This window comes from Trachemys scripta, chromosome 13, assembly GCF_013100865.1.
Source record: "Trachemys scripta elegans isolate TJP31775 chromosome 13, CAS_Tse_1.0, whole genome shotgun sequence".
Taxonomy (NCBI): Eukaryota; Metazoa; Chordata; order Testudines; family Emydidae; genus Trachemys; species Trachemys scripta.
Window position 1 is genome coordinate 6,623,222 of NC_048310.1, and position 26,804 is coordinate 6,650,025.

A 26,804-nucleotide genomic window follows, 5' to 3' on the forward strand; every position below is an offset into this window, starting at 1 on the left:
AGAGGTCATATTTTTCAGAAAACAGAAATATATAATAGGTTTAAAAATAAAGTTTAAAAATTCTAGCAAGCAGACTGCACACTAATAGTTCTGTTTAACAGATACAGCAAAAGAAATACATTTCTAATTACTATATATCACCATATAGTTAATATCTTAACATTTAAGAATATAAAAGTTCTATCTGAGGTTGATTTATGCAGTATAAACTTCATACTCTGCAACAACAGGAATTTAAGATGAGCCTCCCGACGTATCTAGTGAGAAAATTCTTTCACTTCTATTTCCTCTGACTTAGTGATCTGTGAAATCCAAAACTAATACTTAAAGCTTTTGCAAAATCTAATCAAAACAGAAATCTGTCATCTAATTTTTAAAAAGATCTGTTTTACATTAGGAATAGGAAATCTCTCTCTAAATCCTTTAAGTAGACTATATCAATCAGTAAAAAACACTAGAAAGTTAGATAATATTTTTATTCGAGCCATGTATATCATTTAGTCACTAACTCAGCAAAACCCTATTTCTGCCCTGGACATTTTTTACATATGAAGATATTAATCAAAATTAAAATAGTAACATAGTTCTACACAAATACCCTATTGAAAACACTCATCTCACTGAATCAATTACCTTCTAGCCAGTTGGTAATAAGGCATTTTTCAGAACAACAAATTAAGCAGGTCACCAATGAAAATGTCACCCAAGGAACAAAGTATAAACTGGATTACAAAAACAGTGCATAAACAATTCTGTTATCTATTCTACCATTACTTTAAAACATGCTGTCTTATTCAGTCTTCATCTTTAACAAGAAATCTAAATCAATAAATTCTATTCAATCACCAACATTAATAGATTTAGAGAGGGAGATTTCCACTTTTACTTTTGGACTGGTAACAGTAGGAAACTAATCCAATGACTGCATAATTGATTGCCAGTGAGTGTAATAAAACTGTCTTAGGTGGTATATTTTTAATCATTATATGTACTAAACATCAGTAATATATTCCAGTAGGAAGTGTTTCAGAATAACATGCTCTACACAGCAAACTAAAAAAAAAATTGCAGTAGATTAGAGTAATCCCATCTATGGTGACATTTCAGTTTTCACATCTGGTCACAGAATAAAAGTATCCCTGAGAACATTTTTCCATCAACAAACGGGTAAAAGCAGATTGCATTCATTTAATTTCTACAACTGTCACCCATGTTCTTCTGGCCCAGAAAACTAGCTTCCAAATTTTACAAGAAAAGCAGACTACAAATGAAATACAGATTTGATTCAAACAAAATGTCAGGAGTCTCTTGAGTTGAGGCTAATTGCATGAGTTCATTTTCATCCTGTAGTACAGAAAGTGACTTTTCCTGATTTGTGAGAAGTGAAAAAAAAGTATATTTCTTAAAGTACCCATTGTGCGCTAGACAAGAGACTGTGATACCACAAATCTATCTGGTCCGGTAGCTAGGCTATGGGGCTGGAAGTAAGAAGGCTTGGGGCAGCTGAACCCTATAACCCCAATCTAAGTGTCTGAGTTTGGCTAACTTTGTTTGGTCTATGTTACCATAAGCTTTCCTTGGCACAGATATAGATGAGGATTTTGCAGACAACAAGATTAATTCTAAAGTGCCAACCTTATTTTTCAGCAGTAAAATTCTGAACAATCCTTTTGACATTAGACTGAAGAGCTCCAACTGAAACTTCGTCTGGCTCGTTAAAGTCTAAATCATAAAGACCTAATGAAAGACAAAAACACTCTTAAAATATTTATAACGTATTCTTATTAAGTTTTATTTATTGCTACAGAAAATATGAACCATGGAAAAGTTATACTAAGTCATCAAGCTTAGTATGTTATACGTGAAAGGCCATTTTTAACATTCTGGCAACAGATAAACAGAAGAGAATCTAAATAAACCCTTCAAAGCTAATAAATCCTAATCCAAGACAAACATAATTATGATGATTGTAGAAAGTTCCTGGAGGGCTTTTGTTGGGCACACTAATTGTTTCATATGGTAGAAATAACCTCTTCTGCTGATAGCACAGTGGTATTTAAAAGCTGGAGAGCAGCTGGTTATTTAATTTACATACACTGAAAATGGCTTCTTGTTCTGACACACGGTGACTACTAAAAATATACCATACAACTGGCTGTTTTCACTGTAAAAATATTTTCACAATATTTGTGTTGTGACTCTGACCTGCAAAAATATTTTCTACAGAGAAAATAACAATGGGGTTTCTCTGGCCCCCGGCTGCTACCAAGCCCTGCAGAGTTTAGGGACTTGGTGGGTTTCTTTCTGTACTGGCAGCTATGTTTACCTGAGAGACTACCAACTGTGTCTAAGTGATTGGCAATGGGCCATATGTTGAAAATGAACATTAAGATAAGCCCATAATGCTAATTTTCTTTTTTGAACTGCTCCTGGATTTGAAGCCAGTGGCTAAATAGATGGAAAGAAAAGGGCATTTACTCAGTCTAGTACCTGGTCCTTAGTCTCTCATATTGTGCCAGATTTTGCCCTAACTTTACAAGAGGATTTGTGCTAGTGCCAAATTTGGCTCACTGTCTCTTGCTCTCATGGTGGCTGATCTATTGTAATGCTCCTCTTTATGAATAAGAGGAGATAAGTAATGCCAGAGCAGCACCATGTTGTTTGCTGAAATTCCTTTTTAATGTTGCAGATTTGATGCTAGTTACAGTTTGCTAGGAGGAGGCTTCACTACATGGGGGTCTTTGGTCTGCTTGCAGTGTTGCCCTCATAAATAAATTGGTTCCGAAGAAGCTGGAAATAAATATGATGTAACAATCTCATCTTTAGCACTGCAACCTCTCTCTCTGCCTTCCCAATTTTTCACATTATACCCCTCAATATTATGCAAGGTGCATCAGCTAAAGTCTTCGTTGCCTGCTGCTCCAGGAATGTCAACCCTCTCTGAGTGCCTGCATTAGCTACTGATCTCCTTCCGCATTCAAATTCATCATCTTCAAAGCCTTGTACAGTCCTTCCTACATCCATAGATCATCTTACCCGTTTTTTCCTGTTCATGGTATCAACTCATATTGCCTTGTTAACTCTCAAGGGCCAGACCCAATGTCTATTGAAGTCAATGGAAAGGCAGTCATTGATATCAATGAGCTTTAGATCACAGCCTTGGTCTTCATCTTCCACCAGTGACTCCAAGCCATCCATCATTGTGTCCTCCCTTCTCTCGCTCAGACAACCCCTTCTGCCTGGAATAGCCTTCCTTACCTATGCAACCTCACTCAGATTTTTCTTATCCCTTCTCAAGACTTCTTACTTGCTAGGAGGGAGCTATTATAAAATACAGAAGGTTTTTCCTAAGCGTGAGTGTTGCAACCGTGCATGTCGGGGTTTCCAACTGAACAACAATTCTAATAATACTGGGCCTGATTTTGGGACAAGCACCTATCAAGCCTCAGAATGTTAACAGGGAATTCTTAAGTAATCAATATAATTAATACACAATCCATAGCTCAGGCAACAATTTCCAAGTTGCCCTGCATTCAGGTTTCTTCAGCCTTTGTAAACCTGGATGCAGGGCATCCATGGCTGAAAATATATCTGTCATCACTATCGCTGTCCCCCCACTCAGGCTGTGTTATGATAAAATATTTTCCAGTTTAAAACAATTTAGGCCAAGATTTCAAAAAGAAGGACCTTAAAAAATGAGCTCCTATACGTATATTCGGTCTCCTCAATAAATGGTCTTGTTTTGAAAATTGCCGGGGATCAATAGATTTTAGTAAGTGCAGCTGCACGCTCAGCACTTTTAAAAAATCAAGCTTATTTCTTTGGGAGCATAGATAGGGATTTAGGAGCTTAACTCTAGGTTCCTATTTTTGAAAATTTTAATCTAAGAATCAAGCAGCTCAAACTGGTCTAAAACCATACACTGTTTAAAGCAGCATGAAATGATCTAAAACTTAGATACTGCTTTAACCCTCAATAAATACTCCAACCCCACACAAATTGGAGGACTATCAAGGGTGTTGGAGGGCTGATGCAGGGTGTGGGAAACACGTATTAAGGATTTTTAAACTGTGCAGTGTGGGTATAAATATGTACTGGTATGAAAATGCATACTCAGCCAGCAATATTATTTGCTGCCAGTTTAGCTTTTGGCTACAAGCTTGCAGTTTACTAATGATGTCAAAATTCACTAATTGGCCTTGGCCAATTTACCACCTGCTGTCTATGGAACTTGGTACTTCTCCTTTTTTCTTCTAAAACAACCGGTAAATGAAATGCAGAAAAACTACAGTAAGTCAGGATGTGACAAACTTAATTAGCAGTAGCAATGCAAATGAGGCATAATGTTTCCCCTCTATCCTTAACTCATTCAGATGTGTCAAGACATCCATAAAGCATAGGGTGACTTATTTATCATGTGTTAAACACCTCTAAATTTAGATAAGAAGCTAGATGACACAGGAATGAAATTCCAGAAATATGGAGTCCGTAAGGGGACTTAACTTGGGTGCATTTTTGTAGATATGGCATTAAAAATCAGTCCTGTAGTTCGCTAAAGACAAGTTGCGTAATACAACAAAAAAATAAAATAGCCTTTCTTCCCACAATTTTTTCTATCTGTCTTTGTTTATTCAATGGTTCAGCAAACCCAGCTGGATCATAGACACTGTCATTAAAGAAACATTCTAGGTCAGCCAGCAGTTGATGCCAATCTTCTAAAAAAAAAAAAGAAGGATTTATCACTGGGGTATAATTTTTAGGTCCTTGTAATAAATAGTGTTAAAAAAAAAACCTCTTGAAAGAAGTGTGATGCACTGATTTCAAGTTGAAAGATCTCACTGCTAGTCTCAAATGCTGGATAATAGTAACTTAGTTTTTCTTTACTAAAAATATATGTCATATATTAGTAATACTAATCATAAACATATCACTTTACATATTCAAAGCACTGCAGAACACCCGAGGCAGGTAACTGTTATTTTCCCATTATAGACACAACAAATCTGAAGCAAGAGCTGAAATGACCTGCCCCAAACCACCAAATGGCTGGGATTAGAATTACAGATGGGATTAGAATGCATAGTTTCTGACTCCCGATCCCATGGTCCTTCCTTCAGACCATCAAATATCACAAAGACTCTTTCCTTCAAACCAGCAAAGATGTTTGTTATGCTGCACTGTTTATATACAACACAGATTCAAACTTATTTCTATTTATTCACCATACCAGCTAAAGAATGCAAACCAAAAATACGCAACATTGTAAACATAAATCAGTATGAAAATATGGCTAAGATCTCAGGAGGTAAAATATGAATCCAGAGCCCCAAGTTCATCCCCAAGTATAACACCTGCTGAATCCAATTAAGTTATGCCAGTGTGGAGTTTGGCCCTGTAAATGGTTTATATATAAAACAAAATAAACTTTTTAACACAATTACACATGCAAATTAATTTTAAAAACTTCAGAAAAAAGCTACTCAAAAGTTAAATATAATTAGTTAGATTTATTAGGAACTGGGGAAACTTTTGAGAAAGGGGGAGCCTATACAGGAGGAATGGGCTCCATCTAAACCAAAATGGAACCAGATTGCTGGCACTTAAAATTAAAAAGGGCTGGGGGAAAGCCGACAGGTGCAGAGGACACAGACATTCCTTGGGGAAGATCTATTAATGGAGATTCTCTATTTCCTAGTAAGTAGGAGAGGATGGAAGATGATAAAATGCGGGTAGGATCTGATGAGAAACAGCCAAATGAAAAAGAGTCCCATTCAATTATATCATGTAATGTCAGACAGCTAAAAAGTGACAAGTTTTTAAAGTGCTTATATACACATGCTAGAATAATAATAATGTGAACTAGAGTGCCTTGTATTAAATGAGGATATTGATATAATAGTCATCATAGAAACTTGGTGGAATGAGGATAAACAATGGGACACAGTAATACCAGGGTACAAAATATATCGGAAGGACAGAACAGGTCGTGCTGGTGGGGAAGTGGCATTATATGTGAAAGAAAGCGTAGAATCAAACAGAGTAAAAATCTTAAATGAACCAAACTGTACCATAGAATCTTTATGGATAGTAATTCCATACTCTAATAATAAGAATATAGCAGTAGGGATATATTACTGACCACCTGACCACATAGGTGCTGGAGCTAGGGGTACTGGGAATGCTGCCGCACCCGCTGGCTTAAAGTGGTTTCCATCATATACAGGGTTTACAGTGGTTCTCAATATGCGGCCCACAGGCCCCTTGTGGCCCAGTCAGCACACAGCTGAGGCCCATGTGACATCCTCAGGGCCATACAGGTAGTATTGGATGTGGCCCACAATGGTAAATAGGTTGAGAACTACTGGTTTACAGTTTGGTTCAATGGCTCTCAGCATCCCCACTAAACACATTGTTCCAGCACCCTTTCCTGACCAGGATGATGATAGTGACTGTGAAATGCTCTGGGAGATTAGAGAGGCTATAAAAATAAAAAACTCAAAAATAATGGGGGATTTCAACTATCCCCATATTGACTAGGTACGTGTCACCTCAGGACGGGATGCAGAGATAAAGTTTCTTGACACCTTAAATGACTGCTTCTTGGACCAGCTAGTCCTGGAACCCACAAGAGGAGAGGAAATTCTTGATTTAGTCCTAAGTGGAATGCAGGATCTGGTCTAAGAGGTGACTATAGCTGGATTGCTTGGTAATAGTGATCATAATATAATTAAATTTAACATCCTGTGGCAGGGAAAACACCACAGGAACCCAACACTGTAGCATTTAATTTCAGAAAGGGGACTACACAAAAATGAGGAAGTTAGGTAAACAGAAATTAAAAGGTACAGTGCCAAAAGTCAAATCCCTGCAACCTGCATGGAAACTTTCTAAAGACACCATAATAGAGGCTCAATATATAAGTAAACCCCAAAATTATAAAACATAGTAAGAGAACCAAAGATGTGCCACCATGGCTAAACAACGAAGTAAAAGAAGCAACGAGAGGCAAAAAGGCATCCTTTAAAAAGTGGAAGTTAAAGCCTAGTGAGGAAAATAGAAAGAAGCCATAAACTCTGGCAAATTAAGTGTAAAAATATAATTAGAAAGGCCAAAAAAAAAGAATTAAAAAAAAAAGCTAGCCAAAGACTCAAAAAGTAATAATAGCAAAAAAATGTAAAGTAATTTCAGCAGCTGGAAGCCTGCTAAACAACCAGTGGGGCACTAGATGATCGAGATACTAAAGGAGCACCCAAGGACAATAAGCCCATTGAGGAGAAACTAAATGAATTCTTTTCATCAGTCTTCACGGCTGAGGATGTGAGGGAGATTCCCAAACCTGAGACAGACTTTTTAGGTGACAAATCTGAGGAACTGTCCCAGATTGAGGTGTCATCAGAGGAGGTTTTGGAACAAATTGATAAACTAAACAGTAATAAGTCACCAGGACCAGATGGTATTCACCCAAGAGATCTGAAGGAACTCAAATGTGAAATTGCAGAACTAACAACTATAAATCAGCTTCTGTACCAAATGACTGGAGGATAGCTCATGTAGTTCCAATTTTTTTTAAAGAGGGCTCCAGAGGTGATCCCGGAAATTACAGGCTGGTAAGCCTGATTTCAGTACCAGGCAAACTGGTTGAAACTATAATAAAGAAAAAAATTGTCAGACACATAGATGAACATAATTTGATGGGGAAAGGTCAACATAGTTTTTGTAAAGGGAAATCATACCTCGCCAATCTACTAGAATTTGTCAAGAAGCTGTGGACAAGGGGGATCCAGTGGATATAGTGTACTTAGATTTTCAGAAAGCCTTTGACAAGGTCCCTCACCAAAGGCTTAAAGTAAGCTGTCATGGGATAACAGGGAAGGTTGTTTCATGGATAACTGGTTAAAAGATAGGAAACAAAGGGTAGGAATAAATGGTCAGTTTTCAGAATGAAGAGAGATAAATAGTGGTGTCCCCAGGGGTCTGTACTGGGACCAGTCCTATTCAACATATTCATAAATGTTCTGGAAAAAGGGGTAAACTGTGAGGTGGCAAAATCTCCAGATGATATAAAACTACTCAAGATAGTTAAGTCCCAGGCAGACTGCGAAGAGCTAAAAAAGATTCTCACAAAACTTGGTGACTGGGCAACAAAATGGGAGATGAAATTCAGTATTGATAAATGCAAAGTAATGCACATTGGAAAACATAATCACAACTATACATAGAAAATGATGGGGTCTAAATTAGCTATTACAACTCAAGAAAGAGATCTTGGACTCATTGTGGATAGTTCTCTGAAAACATCCACTCAATGTGCAGCGGCACTCAAAAAAGTGAACAGAATGTTGGGAATCATTAAGAAAAGGATAAATAATAAGACAGAAAATATCATATTGCCTCTATATAAATCCATGGTATGCCCACATCTTGAATACTGCATGCAGATGTGGTCGCCCCAACTCAAAAAAAAAAAAAAAAAAATATTGGAATTGGAAAAGGTACAGAAAAGAGCAACAAAAATGATTAGGGGTATGGAACAGTTTCCATATGAGGAAAGATTAATAAGACTGGGACTTTTCAGCTTGGAAAAGAGATGACTAAGGGGGGATATGATAAAGGTCTATAAAATTATGACTGGTGTGGAGAAAGTAAATAAGGAAGTGTTATTTACTCCTCCTACCACACGAACTAGGGGTCGCCAAATAAAATTAATAGGCAGCAGGTTTTAAACAAACAAAAGGAAGTATTTTTTCACACAACACACAGTCAGTCTATGGAACTCTTTGCCAGAGGAGGCTGTAAAGGCCAAGACTATAACTGGGTTCAAAAAAGAACTAGATAAGTTCATGGAGGATAGGTCCATCAATGGCTATTAGCCAAGATGGGCAGGGATGGTGTCCCTAGCCTCTGTTTGCCAGAAGCTGGGAATGGGCGATGGGATGGATCACTTGATGATTACCTGTTCTGTTCGTTCCCTCTGGGGAACCTGGCATTGACCACTGTTGGAAGACAGGATACTGGGCTAGACGGACCTTTGGTCTGACCCGTATGGCTGTTCTTATAAAAATTTAAATATAAAATTTGCTATTGAAATTCATCAGAGTCCCAGTAGCCAAGAGAAGATTGTACTGTTTTCGCTCGGTATATATGGCTAGAAAATACTGGATACTGTGGCAATCAATTGTAAATCTTGCAAGATTTTTGCACCATTTATGTCTTCTTTTTTAAGCACAGCAAAGCACTTTCCTACCTCTTCTCACGATGTCAAAGTGCTTAGGGAGGTTGGGTAGGTGCAAAGGAAGTACTTGTGTTTAAGATTTGCCACCTCCAAATTGAGTTACAATAATTCCGGGTGTGCTCTGCAACTCAAGAGGCCAAACAAGAATTTACAGTCAAATGCCGAATACAATTTTGGTCAAACCATATCATGGACGAATAATAATACTTAATACCTGCGATGTTCTACAACTTCAATGTGCTATACAAACAATTAAACTGGAATCACAACACCTTTGTATTATTTCTATCTTATAGACAATGAAATGGAGGCAGGAAGATTAAACCCTGTATTTTCAGATGTACCTGGGCATATAGATTAGTGCATGTGCAAACCCCACAATTTGCATTAGAAAAGACTGGGGACTGGTTTTCATACTATGGAAACTTTAGGCCTTTGTGACTTGCCCAACACTTATAAAAAGAAATTACTACAGAATTCTTCAACAGTAGCCTGTGGTGTTTTGAGCTAATATTATAGGTACTTTTTAAAATGTTAGGGTTAGTCATACAGTGAGTCAGAGGCAAATACAAGATTAGAATTCAGGAGTTTTGGCTTTCTGTTCTGTGCTCAATCCATTATACTGTGCATTATGCTGTCCATATAAGGAATGGACCCTGGACTCCCTAGAACCGCAAACTTGAGGCTCAGGAAGAGACAGACACACTAATTTTCCTTTAGATCATTAAACTGAGCTTCGGTGAGTTGACTGTGTCCCTCTTTGGACCCTGTAGCCTGTTGGGATCCATTGCAAGGTGCTATATAATTGTCATTTCCCTGCTACATGGAAGGAAACATACTATAATGTTTTAGGAAAAGCAGCAGCAGGAATACAGGAATTGCACTTTGTTTTTGCCATGTAATATTCCTGTACATACTTCTTAGTTAAATACACTAGGAACAGTGCTGTATATGTTTTTCCAGCAAGGGTACATAACCCACTCCTGCAATCCAGCATTTTCTGAGCACTGCAGAAACTGCAGAAATTCAGTAAAAAATATCTAATTTGCAAGTTTGCATCCGTGAACTATGTATATCCCAGATACTAATTATTTTTCTTCAACTTTGTTGAACCTTCATTCTGTTTCTTAAAGTACTCAAACTATATCTGGTTGGAAATTTTCCAATGAAACATTTTTCAGTTAAAAAATGCCAATCTGTCACAAGCTAAAAATTCCACAGGAACATGTCAATTTTGACAACATGCTTCCAGGTTCCCAGCTCCACTGCAACCTTCCAGGTGGGCTGCCAAGGAACTGGGAGCCCTAGCAGCTTCCGGGAGATCAGACTGGAATTTTTGAAAAAATTATGTTTATTTTTTCTCAAAACCTATTTTTTTAAACTTCTGTACTACAAGAAATTTGCATTTCCAACTTTTTGCTCCAAATTGGATTTCCCCCCCCCCCCCCCCCCACCCCCCACCCCAACTTCCCATAGGACCGAAATTCCAGCTCTTGCTCAGCTCTGCTCATAATGAAATGCTTCTTGAAGTGCTGCAGAGGATTTGCAGTCTACTCGGTGGTTCTGCAAGTGTTAGAATTCTAAACGTTTCTCGTGTTTCTCAAACTACTCATGCATTCATGATAAAAACAGTTTGGAGAAAACATTCAAACACAGAATAAATAAAGGAAGAAATGGTCTTACACATTTTTCTCATTGGGTTGTGTCTTTGTTTTCTATTAAAGTTGTTCCAAGAAAGAAATGATTCACACTCCAACTTTAAATGCTGAGAAATTTATGGGGTCTTCCATACTCACACTGACTGCTCCAATAAGCCTGAAAGCAATGGGAATTAAAAGCCACAGTAACAACAAGAACATGAATCCAATGCTTCCCAGCATCACTGAGAGAACATGTCAGATACTTGTGACCACGAACTTGTCTTTGTTTACTCTGTTGTAAAATACTGTATGTTCTGATCAGTTCTGTGTCTTAAACAGGTTTAATGAATAAAATCTGCTAGAGAGATAATTTGTTGGAACAGAATGTTCTGAGTGGCGGGTATTAGATTTAGGAAGGCAATTTCCTATAAAGATGTATCACTGATATAAAACACCATCATAATGAGATACAAGATAAAGATTATCTGAAGTTACTCTACAACAGTCTGGGAACTTTAGCTCTACATACATACAAAACAGAAACTAAGAATTTTCACTTAAAGAATCATCCTCTTTATACATTCTTTCAAGAAGGATACAAGTAGATGAAAATGGCAGGGACCCAGAGATAATCATTGTCTTCTGGGAAATAGGACACAAAGAGAGGTTTCATTCAAAGGATAAGGTGGCAAAACAATGTAGCTTGTTCTGTACAACTGGAAGAGTTATGTCTTCCAAATTAAAAGATCAGCTCAAAAGGAAAATTAAGAGAACTAGTACGGTCTTGCCTGGTTTGGCAGTCAGCATTTATTTCTTCCTGGGTATAAAACAATCATAAATATAAACCCTAATTATTGGTGTCTTCTTTCTGATGTTAGTTATAGTCATGTTTTTAAAGCTAACTTTATGGATGGTACAGTATAATAAAAATGTGGTTTTCTTATGCAAGAATATGTTATGGGTTGATTAATTTGAGAGAGTAGAATCCTGACATGTTTATGTACTCATAAAATGCAAAGATTTTAAGTCCTTATTTTGTTACCAAGGAAGGGGGAGTCTAAATGTACGGCACAAAACTGTTTCATTTTTTAAAGACTACAAACTGATGAGGAAAATGGTCAGAAACATGCAATGAAATCAAGATGACATGAGTACTGAATCAATGAAACAATAAACAGGAAATGAAAACAGAAAAACTTGACACTACATTGCATTTTCTGATCTTTAATATTACTTGCAGGTCTCTCAAATGTCACAATTTTTGCATGAAATTATGATTTGGGACCATATTATGGTGTTGTGCCAGCATCTCTGCTCCTGCACACACTGGAATAACAGGGATGAAAACTGGCTTTTGTAGGTAAGTCACTAAGGTTTGAGGCTGGGATTTATAAAGGAGTGTAAGGAAATCAGATGATCAAATCACATTAAATTTAACAGAGGCTCTTAGATCCTGGAGACAAAAATACTACCGTGCTCTTAATTCTAGACAAAAAATAAAAGTATTGCTTGTGTTAAGTATTAACTAAAACAAAGCTATTTGTATTGTCAATTTTTATGTAAATCTGAAACAATGACCTTAACTTTTTTTTGCAATGAGAACACATGGTTCTAATTCCTATGGCTAAAACCTCTAATGCATCAAGATTTTTTTTTCTTTATTTTTAAGCATTACATGTTTCCTATATATTTTCTGAATGGAGGGACATTTTTCTTTGATCAGTAATAAGGGCTGGTCTCAGCCATGATACATTCACTCTTGGGAGGATGATGGTTTTATAACATCATTTAGGAACCATGGTTTATGGTTTGCAAAAATAATATCACAGCCAGTGTCTTCAAATAAAGCTGAGGAGTGCAAATTTTTCAGATCTCTTCAAATTGCCATTCTGCTGTAGAAAGAAAGCTAGCTATATGGCAAGCTTATTAGCTTGCAAAGCTTCTTGTTCACTGAAACAAAATACTTTTGTTCACCAGAAGACTTTCTTTATCTACATAACCTCTTTCTGAGAAACCATAGAAAGACAGGACTTCCAAACTACTGCCTTGAAAATGTTCCTTTAGCTTGCAAACTATTCATAGCACCTATAGTTCTACGTAAATGATTTTAAGCTGATTTGTATTTTGCAACCACTACATTTCCTATAGCACCACCAATTCGCAGTAGTATTGATCAACATCTTAGCTGAGAGACATTTGGATAGTGTTTCTCTCACCCCCTATCTTTTGGTTTAAGCAATTATACTCATTCAGCTCTCCAAAAAGAGGCAAATTTCTTCCTTATACATCTGTTAATGCAACTATTTTTCACTTCAAATAAGATGTCTACAGACTGATAGTGCTGCTTATCTAATATAAAAACAGTTTAATAGAGAGTTCCCATGGCTACCTAGTGATTAATCAGCAGTCAGACGACGTTCATAGCTCTAAGGCATGGCACTGAAACTTGGCATTCTTCACAGCTGTTATAATCCAACAAGTATTGTTGTGAAAGTGACCTGCTCAAAGGAATTTACCAAAATTCCTTGAAACCAATGCTCCTCAGTAGTCAGCCTACAAGGGTCATTGAGCAGCGTATTATGAATTCACAAGTCTCCTTCTTCCCTCTCAATCACATCAGAGCATTACTAAAACTGTACTTGGGCCCTGATCCTGTTAACCCTTAACCACTTGCTTAACTTTACTACCATGAGTAGCCCCATTAAAGTCAATGAAACTGCTGATGATAGTAAAGTTAAGCATATGAGTGTTTGCAGAATCAGGGACTTATTGCTCATATTGCTGAGTCTTTCTCCCTTTGAGATTCCAGCAGTGACTATGCAGGTAACGTCACATCGACCATAAAACCACACTGATAGATGGAGCCTCGTAATCATAGCCAGATAGGGGGCATCTCATTCATTTTTACATTCTGCAATTTTGTAAGTTTCTTTTAAAATATTATTTCTACAGCTGTTAAAAACATATTGTGGAAAAAAAATTAGATGAAAAATGACTTGTCAACCTTTCTCTATATCTAGAATACAAAAAAATGTTAGTTTTGGTCAAAACTGTTGGGTTTTGAAACACTGGAAAAACCTGGGGGGTTGGATTTTTTGGGTGTTTCCCCTCCCACCCCCACCCCCATTACACATTTTCCAGTGGGGAAGAAAAGAAGGAAAAAGTGTCAGAACTCTCTGTGTGTGGAGAGAGACTGAAACCTTTCGGGATTTTGTTATGTTGAAAAAGAGAGAAATTCCATGAGATTTTTTTAAATATATTTGTTTAAAAAAAAATTCACAAAAAATATAGCTTTTTTGATCCACTCTAATTATATAATTGGGACATATCACCATAAAACCACCACCAAACTACATGGTTAAAATGGTTACAACTGAGAGCAGGAAAAACATCTTTTTAATATTTTTAATTAAAAAAAAAGGCATTTCCTTTTAACAGAAAATGCCACTGCTAATGTATTCAGCTTTTGGAGTTAATATGTGCATTTGTATGAATTTTGGCAAAAAATCCAAAATAAATATTCTCTATGCACAGATGCAAGCATCTGATTCAAATTAATGAAAGCAAGACAATTAATTGATCTGGCTGAAGCTTCTCACGGACTCTCTTTGCTCTAGGTTTTTACAAAGGCTCAGAACAACTGGTGATCGATGTTATGTGTCTTTACATATGACAACATCTCATCACAGTAGACTGAATGAATCAGGAATGGAGTCCCAGCTTTACTTCTCAATTATCTTTACTCAGGTGTATATCAGACCTCATAATACCAGGTTAAAAAAATATTCAAGGTTTTTCTAATAATTTTAAAAATCTCCCCAAACGCTGGCATGCTTGAAATAGTGATCTATTTTCTTTCTCAAACGTACTTTCATCTGTTGCATGTACATATTAGTTTGTTATTACATGGTTGCGGATTATTATTTTTTTTATTAAAAGAACACTGAACAGAGAAAATATAAGGATTTTTCTGGAATTTGCAAACGCTTTGGGGGTGGGGGGACAACAAAAAGAGAGAACCAAGGTAAGTCAAAATGTGGTTCACCCAAAGTTTGTGCTGTCCCTTCACACAGGGATTCAAGATTAAGGGCTTGTCTATGCTGCCCATAATTGCTGGAACTAGAGGTGCTGGGGGTGCTGCCGCACCCCTTGGTTTGAAGTAGTAACAACCCAAATACATGATATCTGCCTTCAGCACCCCTCACTATAAGAACTGTTCCAGCACCACTGATGCTGCCCTGCAGTTTGGACTACAGGGTATGAACAGCAATCTGCCCCAAAGTGCTGCGCTGCAAGTCCCCCGTGTAGACACTGTGGGCCCGAACAGAAAGATTAGTAGTTTGTGTTAACATAGTTCTCGCCAAACAGCACTACATTAACGTGAACTAGGAACCTTTTCGTTCGTGCCCACAGTGTCCACACGGGGGACTTGCAGCGCAGCACCTTGGTACAGATTGCTGTTCATACCCTGCAGTCTGAACTGCGGGACAGTGCAGAGGTAGTCTCATTTTGTTATCTATAGATTTTTTTGTTATCCAAGAGGTTGGAGTGTCTGTAGGAAGTTAGACCTATTATGGTCCCTAGGTGGAAGATAAAAAGACTCCTGGTAAGACAGGTGTGTATGTAATGCTTTTGTTGTTTTAAAACTCTTTTCTTTTGTTATGCCGTGTGTGTGACAGACATTGCAACCCCATGCTGTATTTTTGGGGACCATATTATTACGTTTATGAATGTTTTATGGATCATTGTGGGTCGGGGATTGTATGCAACTCCATTAGGCAAGGGTTAGCACAGCTACTCCAGGAACCGAAAAAACAGTGGGGTGTGATTACTACAGTTCCTGAGATTGTAAACAGCTCCACAGAAGTACGAGTCCTTAAGACAGATTGCACATACTATGTCAGGCTGAGTTTTCCAGAGACTAAGAAACAAAGAAAGGGCTTTCGGTATTAAAGGAGAAGCTGGCATTGACTCAAGGCCTTCCTTTTGATTCAACAAACAGACAGGGGCGTGGGTCATAGGGGGGCCCCAGTCTGTGCTGAAAGTTTCAAAAGACTTTAGCCTATTAGGGTCCTATAAGACTGATGGATGATTTCTGGTATGTTTAGTGTGGGTTTAAACCTGTTTATCGTTTTTTGTGTTTTCTCCATAATGCTTTTGCCTTAAGAATACATGTCCTTTGCTTTGGAAAAGCTGTGTGGTCACTGGTAAAAATACTGTCATTGTTCTCAAAGAGAAAGCAATGCACAGGGCTGGCCTTTAGGCTGACTGGCTTGCTGGGATTGTCACAGTGTATGGCAGAGGGCTGTGCAGCCTTAAAACCCCCAGTGAAGAGGGAGAGAGATACAGGTCTGCGCCCAAGAGAGGATGTGGCTGGGAGCCTGAAACCTTGAGTGGCGTGACCTCAAAGGATCACAGAGGAAGACTACAGGTGCAATTAACCCTGAAACTGTGACAGTCTTAAGATTAAACAACACTTTAAGAAGGCAGGGGTCAAAGGTGCAACTAGACCCAAACCATGATTAACCACGCTAATACACGCATACTTAAAAGAATTTGATTTAAACTGGGTCTACACTACCCGCCTGAATCGGCGGGTAGAAATCGACCTCTCGGGGATTGATTTATCGCGTCCCATCGGGACGCGACAATCGATCCCCGAATCGACGCTCTTACTCCACCAGCGGAGGTGGGAGTAAGCGCCGTCGACGGGAAGCCGCAGAGGTCGATTTTGCCGCCGTCCCTACAGCGGGGTAAGTTGGCTGCGATACGTCGAATTTGCGTATCTTAAATCGACCCCCCCCCGTAGTGTAGATGTAGCCTTAGACATAAAAAGAGCAGCTTATTCTATTCTATTTTGTTCTTCAGTGATGATTAATCTCATTTAATTTCCCCCACAGAAGGGAAAAAATACAGTTCTCCTCTTGAGCTTCATGAACAAGAGAACAGTGTTAATCGACTTTACTAACAAAGACTCTTACACACCTAGAGTATATTTAAAAATGCGGAGTGTCCTCAACTACCATTTATCCTAGTGGAGGTAAAAAAAAGCTCAACAACCCTAAAGGAGTTGGTCAGAACCTCACAGATTTGTGATTTTAGACTGTAAAACTCCATAGTGCAGGGGCCATGTATGCCTTTGCGTTGTACCCCGTTAAGCACATTCTGTCCTTAAGATGGGGCAACAGTCTAAGATGTGGTTTCAATCCACAGGGCATCTCTTCCTGGTGAGACTTGAGAGTGAGATTTTCAAACAAGCTTAGTTTTACCATTTACCCAACCAAGTAAATGGTAAAACTCCAACTGACTTCACTGGGAGCAGAGTTAGGGCAACACTAGTGCTTTAGAAAATCCCATCCCTATTGTTCAAGTGTTAATCATGCTTCGTTTATTTCCAAAGAGGTCATTCTTTGGTTACTCTGCATTTCAAATTCCAAAGAGATGGTGTTTCTATCACGTCTTTAGCAACAATAGAACATTTAGCGTTGATGGTAAAATTATTTATTATTTGTATTATAGCAGTGCTTAGGGGCCCCAGTCAAGGATCAGGGCCCCACTGCTAGGTGCTTTACAAACAAGTAATAAAGAATACAGTACCTGCCCTAGAGAGCTCACAATGGGTGAATGAGACAGATAAGTGCATAGGAGTTGAGTGAGACAGAGGGCATGGCTACACTTGCAGATGTAGAGTGCTGTGAGTTAAACCAGCCCTCGGAGAGTGCAGTAGGGAAAGCGCTGCAGTGTGTCCACATCGTCAGATTCAAGCGCACTGGCGTGGCCACATTAGAAGCTCTTGCAACACCACAGAGAGCAGTGCATTGTGGTAGCTATCCCAGTGTGCAAGTGGCTGCAACGTGCTTTTCAAATGGGAGGGGGGTGGAGTGTGTTAGGGAGTGTGTTGTGTGTATGTGGGGGGAAAGAGAGTGGGTTTTTGGGGAGCTGAGAGCATGTCAGCATGCTGTCTTGTAAGTTCAGACAGCAGCAGACCCCCTTCTCCCCGGCTTCATTCTCTCACACATTGCACACTAATGGTTGCTTTGTCCTGGAGCAGATAAGCAGCCGGCTGTCAGAACTGGAACTTTGAAAAGGCACAGCCGCATTCCTACAGCCGAGCTCAAAACAATGACAAGTGTGGCCATTTGACTTAAGGGGATTGTGGGACGTTTCCGGAGGCCGATCGCAGCGCAGTAACGCAACGCCTTGTTCACACTGAGGCTGGGGTGTTTCAGCCCAGGTGCAGCAAGCGTTATGCTTCTCGTGGAGGTGGATTACCAGGAGCGCTCCAGCTGCAGAGTCCTGGCGCTCTAAGTGTCTTGCCAGTGTGGACAGGTCGGGAGTTAGGTTGCCTGGGGCTGCTTTAATGTGCTCTAACTTGCAAGCGTAGCCAAGCCCAGAGATACACGGACAAGGTAGGAGTACATGTGCTGGGGGAGGGAGGGATTAAGGACAGAGGCTTGATTTTCACTGGAGCCCTAGGTGTGTTGAGTTCATAGGCAAAACTGGGATTCGAGGCCCTACCCTCTTGCTCATATCCACTCTTCCTTCTTTTCAGCAACACATCTATTCCCCCAGCCACATCATTTCCTCATCCAGTCTAATAAGACTTCTGCCCAGTCGTGTGTGGTGGGCACCTCACAGTCCTTTGCATTGTGGCTGTCAATACAAAGGATTATGGGTCACAACTTTATATCTGAATGGAGGAGAGAGGGGGAGACCAGGAGGGCAAAAATTCCACCGCTGGAGAAGCAGAGTTTGGGACCTCTTGGACCCATTGCTATTATCTTTAGACATGGTGCCCTAACCAGCCACCTACTCACCCTAAGCCTAAGGCTTCCCCTGATTTTCAAACACTATGGTGTGTGTACTAGCATATACATTAGGTCTAGAAACTGCAAAGCCAGTATAGTAGTCAGACAGGATCCTCACTGCACATTGCGATCATATAAAACAAATTCATTATGAGGCAAAATGTGACCCCACTGAAGTCAATGGCCAAACTCCAATGGAGAGTTATTGTGTCATTTTTACGTGAGCCTTATTCACTTCACTTTAGAGCATTGCCTCTTGGTTCAGCCTCTGTGACTTCATTTCGTGCTACATGTGTCTGAAATTTCACTGATTTCTCTAGGTTGATTCCCCTGCCCACCCTAGGGCATTTCATTTGTTCACACTTACAGCATACAGACAGCAATAATGTTTTCATATCCCTGAGCTGTACCACTCTTCCCCCACTTTAATAAAAGTGAAATGTAATACTTGTCTCATTCCTAACAAAAATATGCACTTCTGGAGTTTAAAAATACTTACTGGCTGGTATTCTTCTCGCTTCAAATTTCATAAGACTAGTTATATTTACTTGCTGGTAGCAGTAAAACTTTACCAAGGTCTGAATTTATTGCATTACACCAAATTGTGGCGTCTTCAACATTTTTACCAGACAACCTAATGAACCAACCTATTTTTGGCAAGCAACACTGCAATGCCAACTCAGTGAGAGAAGGAAAGTCCCGGGAGCCTTGGAAAGCACTACACAAGCTAGGACAGATGGACTGGATTTGAAGACAGTGGACCTTTTGTTTTAGTACTTTGGAATTGCAGTATCCCTTTTTTCACTGTCTTTACAAGAGCCCTATATTAAAACAGGTAACTGAAACATCACACCAACTGGCTAAATAACTTAATTAATCCTTCTGTTGTGCTCTGTAGCATTTGTTCTTTTTAACACAAATATTTAGCAACAGATGCATGGAATGAGATGTTTCAGAGGAATACAGATGTAAATAACAAAGTGATTTATAAAACTTGATCATTAAGAACTCAAGACTCTTTTGAGCTGAGCCTATGTAGCAAAGAAAAAAAGAATCTTTGAGACTAAATTTGATCTGTGCTTCAAGACATACAAATTATGAATTGTTAGCTTCCGATCAAGAACTGATCATCTACTAATAGTCCCTGGAGGCTGGAGAAAATAAAATAAGTTTAAGTTAAAATGCTTCTTCCAATTTAACACTGAGAATTTTGTATAGAGAATACTAATTCTTAGAAAAGAATGGCTTGGAGCCTGAGCAATCCAGAGTGACTACTTTTCCAAATACACTTACTAAATTTTATTTAGAGTAAGAGACACCGATTTTGAAAATCTAATAAAAATATCATCTGAGATCAGAACTGAGAACATTCTATGTTGCTCCTGTGGGATTCCAGTGTATAAAATAATTCATCTACTCGTCATTTAATAGTCCTAGAATGTCAGTATATGTTTGAAACAGCTCTAAACAAAGGATTAAAAGTCCCTAATGCAAACTGTACGGATTTCTCTCTCTCTCTCTCTACAACCCTAAAATAATGTTAAACACAAAATGATACGCCCTGCTGTGTGAATCTTATTCCCCTAATTACTGCATGTTCTCTCAGCTGATTTAAAGTATTATAAGTACTTTGTTCTAGTGTGGCTGGCTTGAAAAAATAGAAGCTATGAAAAGGATTAGACAGATGAACAATAGAGATAAAAACTCAATCAATTAATCATATCTTACTATATCTTAAACACTCATTTGGCAAGGGATTGAAAACTCAGTTCAAATCGCCTAGTACTTTCCTAAAAGACAAGTATGTTCTTCATTTGCAGAATATTACATTATATTTTAAATTTAAAAAGCATATTTCCTGTATCCTATGTAATCTAAACCCCAAGAAAACAATTGTCTTAGGGGAGATGGAGACAAAAAGAAATGCATTTTAATTTTAACACACTTAAATGAGTTGCAGAAGATTTCTGGTTTTGATATGAAGACATCTGGCTGAAATGTCACAAAATTCTCACTGCACAAAATGACATGGTCAGACCTTATGGTGGACCAGAGATGGATTTGATTTTCATCAGTCATCAAGATTTACTGTTGTGCTTAATACAGACTTTGTAAAAAGGTTAGTATTCTTTAAACACCTCAGCTCTAATATGCTTTTTAGTAGCCTGGCAACATTTTCACACTGTCTCTTTGAAATATACATTTAGTGCTTCCCACCAAGACAAAATAACTAGATTCTCCAAAAGAAAGAGCCACAGCATCATCATGATTATCCAGCAGCAAATGAGCGGCTGGTACCCAGCCAAGAGTGTCAGCACTGTGATGTATTCCGCTTCCACTGACCATGGGTCTTGCCATCCCAATTTAACTCCCTTTACGCCCTCTCTTGGATTGGGGTTTATAATATGAGTGTGTGATCTTTCAACAAGGGCATGGAACCAAAACTATTTACAACTATTGAAGTTTTGGAACATATCAAGTGGGACAGTGTTTGGCTAAGAGCAACACTGTAGCATAAAGACATAGTTATATCAGATAATGAGAAAAGCATAAATGAAGAGCATTTAAAAAACAAATAGAAAAGGAATTATTTCCATAGATTAGCACAGAATGGTAGCTTTGTGATCACTGCTATTCTACAAGCAAGGGATTTTTATTACCAAAACCTGTAATAAGAGACAGCCCAGGCATATATGTCTTCTTTGAAGGTAAAGAAAATTATTTTGCCTACATTTAAAAGATTATCATTTCTCATCTCATCTCTCCTTGTTAAGTTCACAGCAATATTAAAACAAGATTTGGGTGAATAAAGAACACAATATACTCGAAGTAGAGAATATATCCTTTGACGCACTGTAAATACTCTTGACTGCTTGAATGGAATTTCAATGGAATAACCCATCCTCTTAGGAGAAAGGCAAAAGGATGATAAAAACGTTATCCTTTTCCAGAAGACTCATTATGCAGTCTTGCTCTATAATCACAAGAGACCATTTTATGGATTCTGTCACTCAGGAAGTGCACCAAAACAAAGCACCTGCAGAACATTAGCAGCAAATCACCTTTACAAAATCTGTCCACTTCCCAGGACATTTTACAAATGGAAACGAATAATTTGCACGCACAAAAAATATTTCCTAATATATTTTATATTACTTGATTTTAATGTGCATCTGTGCATTTTACATCTCACTGCTTTTCTGTCAATGCCTTGAATCAGCATGCCAAACAAACAAACAGGTTTGTGGAATGAAAAAAGTAATAATAAGTGATGTTTTAGGCCATTAAGATTGATATAGTAATGGCAACTCAGAGAACTCTGAATGGAGGACAAAAATAGTCGTCTGACATAATGTCTAAAATTGATGGGAAGTGTTAGGAGTAAACAAAGTTTAAAATACAGACGTTATGTTATATGAATGCAGCCCACTATCCCCTGGAATATACTGTTTAAATAATAAATAAATAAATAAATAAATAGCTGGTTCCATTCCAGGATTAGGGCCTTAATTTTAATATTAAGCAGCTACTGGCAAATTATAAAAATGGTTGATGGCAAATACACAAGAATGCTGGGAGTTTTTCAAGGGGATCTACTGATAAAAATCACTTGACATCTTATGCAAGTTGAATCATATTTAACTTGCCCACACCAACATTTTTATTACCAACAACATGCTTTCTTTTCCTGAGGTTTTATAACACTGGACTTTCATCTTCTCATTACATCAGCTCAGTTTATAGTTACTGCAAGACACTTTTTTCCAACTTGCCTAAATTACATTTGTAGATTAAAGTACTAGAAATTGGACAGATTTTAAATGAAAAATATGGTAGTAATTTCAAATGTGTGTGTATATATATATATATATATGAGTTAGTTTAAAAAACCACAACACTAGCTCAGCACCTTGCCAGGCCCCTATTTCTGAAATTACAGTCTTATTTAAAGTTAGAATTTATCTCATGCGCATTTCAAATTGTAAAACAAAGTGGCTTTATACCTCGTGGAGCAGTATTATGCTCATCAGTGGAACGTTATCCTACCCCAGGGAAGACATGTACAGTACATTTGCCTACTGTATGGCTAAGTTAGCATCTTTAAATACATGCTGAACTGTAAAATACTATAGTAAAGATTAAACAACACATATATTAGCTAATCCAAAGCATACAACTATCTTCAAACCAAACCCTAAGTACACTAAAAACATTCATTCATCTTAGTTTATTTCAAAAAGCCAGTTCTAGTCTTGATATAAGTAACTTATCTGAGCACCATTTTTCCCCTCCATGTTTTTCTTTTTCCTCCCAAAATGATATATAACTGGAACCATCTGTCTAATAGCATTAGGTACTAGAAATACAAAATGCTGCTTCCAAACTTTATCCTATTAAAGTAGTGGTTTTCAACCTTTTCTCATTTGTGGACCTCTAAAAAATTTCAAATGGAGGTGCGTACCCCTTCAGAAATGTTAGACATAGTCTGCAGACCACAGGTTGAAAACCACTGTTATCTGGTAACAACAATCTTTTGCCGACCCCTTAGACATAGTCTTCAGACTCCCAAGGCCCGTGGACCACAGGTTGAAAACCACCGTATTAAAGGATGAAAACCTCACACACTTGTTCGGTTGCATGACATGGGCACAAATGTACATTTATAAGAGAAGTCACAGTTACAGCCCATTGCTCCACACAGCTCTGCAAGGATAAAAGAAATCACCCAAATGGCTGCTCTGTGCACATCATAAAAAAAAAAAAAAAAAAAAGCGGGGGGGAGGGGGAGATACAAATTTAAACAAAATTAATGCCAGCTCTACCACCAAGCTTCTGTTCAATCACTATCCAGTGAGCTTTCTCAGGAAACAGTGACTTAAAGAAATTAAATAACGCTTACCTATAATTTAGCTAAACTCCCCATTCATTCTATGGCAGGTTAACCACTCGGGATTACTATATTAATGATCAAAAAACTTATTGCATCACAGAAGATGAGATCTTTGGAAGAATAAACTGGTTACATGAAAGCAACTTAGCAGATAGCTTCAAATACCCACAGAATGTTTTTGCCATCTCCACCCAGCTGCATTCGGTTCTCTCTGTTAACTCTAGATGCACTGCTGCTCTGGCTCATGTTACTGTTATTAGGAGCTGGGCACTGCTGAAGAAATTCTCTGTGGCAGTCTCACAGGAGTACATCTATCTACCTACGGTAGGGACTTCTATGGCTAACATGAGAGGAACTGGACACATCCACACAAATAAAAATGAATTAAGATAAGACCATATTAAAAGATATTGCAAGTTACAGAGGTGAGCTTTGCATTTATTTTTGAGGGGCAGTGAGGCCTGTGGTTCTTCTTGTCTCTTTGGGAGTGAGTTCCATAGTCTAGGTTCAGCTCCGATGAATGTTCTGTCTCCTTCGTGGTTCCATGGAGACAGAGGCGATCTGTCAGGAAGTTCGGTACAATCTCTTGGATGGCTTTGACTATCTGGGCAGATACTTTGAACTGGACTCTGTTGTCAATGGGGAGCCAGTGCAAAGAAACACACTGGGGTGATATATTCACAACGACCTATGCTGCTAAGAAGAGGGCCTGTTGTATTTTGTACCACTTGGAGCTTCCAGGGTGCATGGCTCCATTCTTAGATATAACAAGTTGCAATTATCAAGTCTAGAGATCACAAATGCATGGATCACTGTGGTTAGGTCTAAGTCTGACAGGATGGAGCATCACCTTTTGGTCAATGACAGATGGAAGTGGTCGTTTTTTGCTGCCATGGCTATGCAGGCATCCAATCCACACTGAAAAGTCCAAAGGATGCCAAGGCTGTGGACAAACAAGTGAGAAAATCTCCTTGATAATGGGGGATGCCATAAAGGAGACAAATTCTTCTAAGCCTTTCCTTCTTTCTACTAGCATGATCTTTGCCTTGCTTAAGATTCAGATTTAGCCAGCTGATTACAGCTAGGCATCAAGAAAGATGGGAAATGGTGCTGCCTATGTTTGAAGTAAAGGAGAAGTAGAGCTGGGTGTTATCTACATATTGTCAGCACATTGTCTCACCAACTCTCCCAACGGCTTCAGACAGAAGCTGGATAACATGGGAAGAAGGCTGAGTTTTGTGGGACTCACAGGTGAGGACGCTGGAAGTGGAGGAACAGTTGCTCATAATGACCCCATAGGTCTGATCTGAAGAAGGACCTGAGCCACATCAAGGTGCTCCCATTCACCCCTGCAGCTTCTTGGAGGAGGAACGGGAATATTTGTTGATGAACAGCAAAGAGTAAGAGTGAAAAGCAGCAACCTGATTGCCATCAGTGCTTCCACGACTACAACTTGGGGAGTGGCCCAAATCACTGGAAGCAGGCAGTTGTGTTTTTTGTCCTGCGCTAAGCATGTTCTTGGTGGCTTATCAGAGCATACTGGATGTGGATGATCTTCTCTGGGAAACAAGGTGATAAACCAGCAACTCTCTCTGCAAGAAGTTAAGTATAGACAGTCTGGGTTTGCTAAACAATGTTACAGTATGATAAAGTTCTGCAGGGTGTGACCTTGCTGACTATGTGGTATAATGAAGCAGGAGTCCTTAAACTCCTTCATAGTAGTGCATTCCAGGGAAAGTAACAAGAAGAAAGAAGAGAGGGATAGTGCAGTGAGAAGAGAAATAGTGAGCAGAAAGAAAAACCCTGTAACTAATATTGCTTTGGTGTCCTCTGTAAAGAGGTTATAAATATTGCTAGGTTTCTTTTAAAAAAAAACAGTGATTGTCTCAGTGCTGCTGTGTTCCAAAACATGCCCAAATGTCTTGAAAACATTCATAAGCAGTAAAAATAGTGATTGAAATTATTAGGAGTGGTCAAATTAATAGGACGGAACTGTTACCAAAATTAAAAAAACTAAGACTTTTGTTCTTCTTGAAGTGAAAAAGAAAAAAAAAACTTTAAAGTAACAGAGTATAAAGTATCGGTCTGGCAAGAATTTCAGAAAGTTTTGCATTCTTTAAGTGATTTAGGAGAAAAACAAGGAAAATATTTTACAGATTACCAGGCTCCAAACAGTGAAACTAGAAACAGAAGCAACGATCTGGGAATGATGTCTCTTCCCAGAGAAACCCAGACTTGCAGTAACCACTGGCAAAATTGGCCTGTCTACCAACTCACCTCGGACGTTTACTATAGATAATTGTTATAGAGGTATAATTAGAACTCAAACATTTTTATGTAATCTAGTTGTCAATATACATTGGGATGTTCTCTCAAAGATACCTGGGAGACAGAAGAATTGTCTAACTCGGTTACACAAGGTAAGACATGGTTCGGTGCGGTCCTGTCTACACAACCACTGCAGAATCCAGTTGCATCCTGACAATGGTAATTCAACAGATGAGTTGAAGCCCAGTCAAACATGGTGCTCTGAAGTCACTGAGGCACTTTTGAAAAATCACACTAGTAGTGTACTGAATCAACCATTCTGATTCCTATTAAAATATACTGTGTAGTTGGCCTGTAAGTCAATACCACCTCAGACCTTCCATTTAAAAATCAAAAGCATTCTCTGATATCTTCTATGTGTATACTTTACGTGTACACTGTACCATCTATCTTAGTTAATACCTCCTCAGTACTAGCTCCCCTCCTTTATTTTTTTCACATTTTACTCATCTTTTTATTTTCGTGCTGATTGAAAAATGTATTATACACTGTGATGGCACTCTATTAAGGCACAAATAAGTTTGCTCTGCAGTAATCAAATTTAATAACCTGTAGTTGACATTTTACATGTCAAATCAGAATTTCCTTAGCTGAATATCAAAGAGCATTATACAGAGCCAAGACTATGATCCCAAAGCAGTTACTATACCACCGACCATTATTTCATGATGCTCTGTCTGCTATTATAGAAAACGTGCATAACTTTTACAAACTGGGTACAAGTGTGCAAATGTTAACTGCCTGCCTCATCAACATTTATTAACTGTGGAAAAAATATTTGTGTGTTGAGGGATTGATATCATTCCATGTAAATGATTAAAACAGACGTCCAGAAACTTTCTTTTTTTTTTTTTCTAAATATTTAAACTTTATACGGCTTTTAAATGCAGTATTTAAAGATGTAA

The 26,804-nt window shown here is 38.4% G+C and overlaps 1 protein-coding gene across 1 annotated transcript in view; it reads right to left on the minus strand.

Annotated features, from left to right (window-relative positions):
• BANP (BTG3 associated nuclear protein) overlaps window positions 1-26,804 on the minus strand; it is a 229,220-nt gene that overhangs the window by 62,428 nt on the left and 139,988 nt on the right. The gene's annotated exons all lie outside the window — the stretch shown is intronic.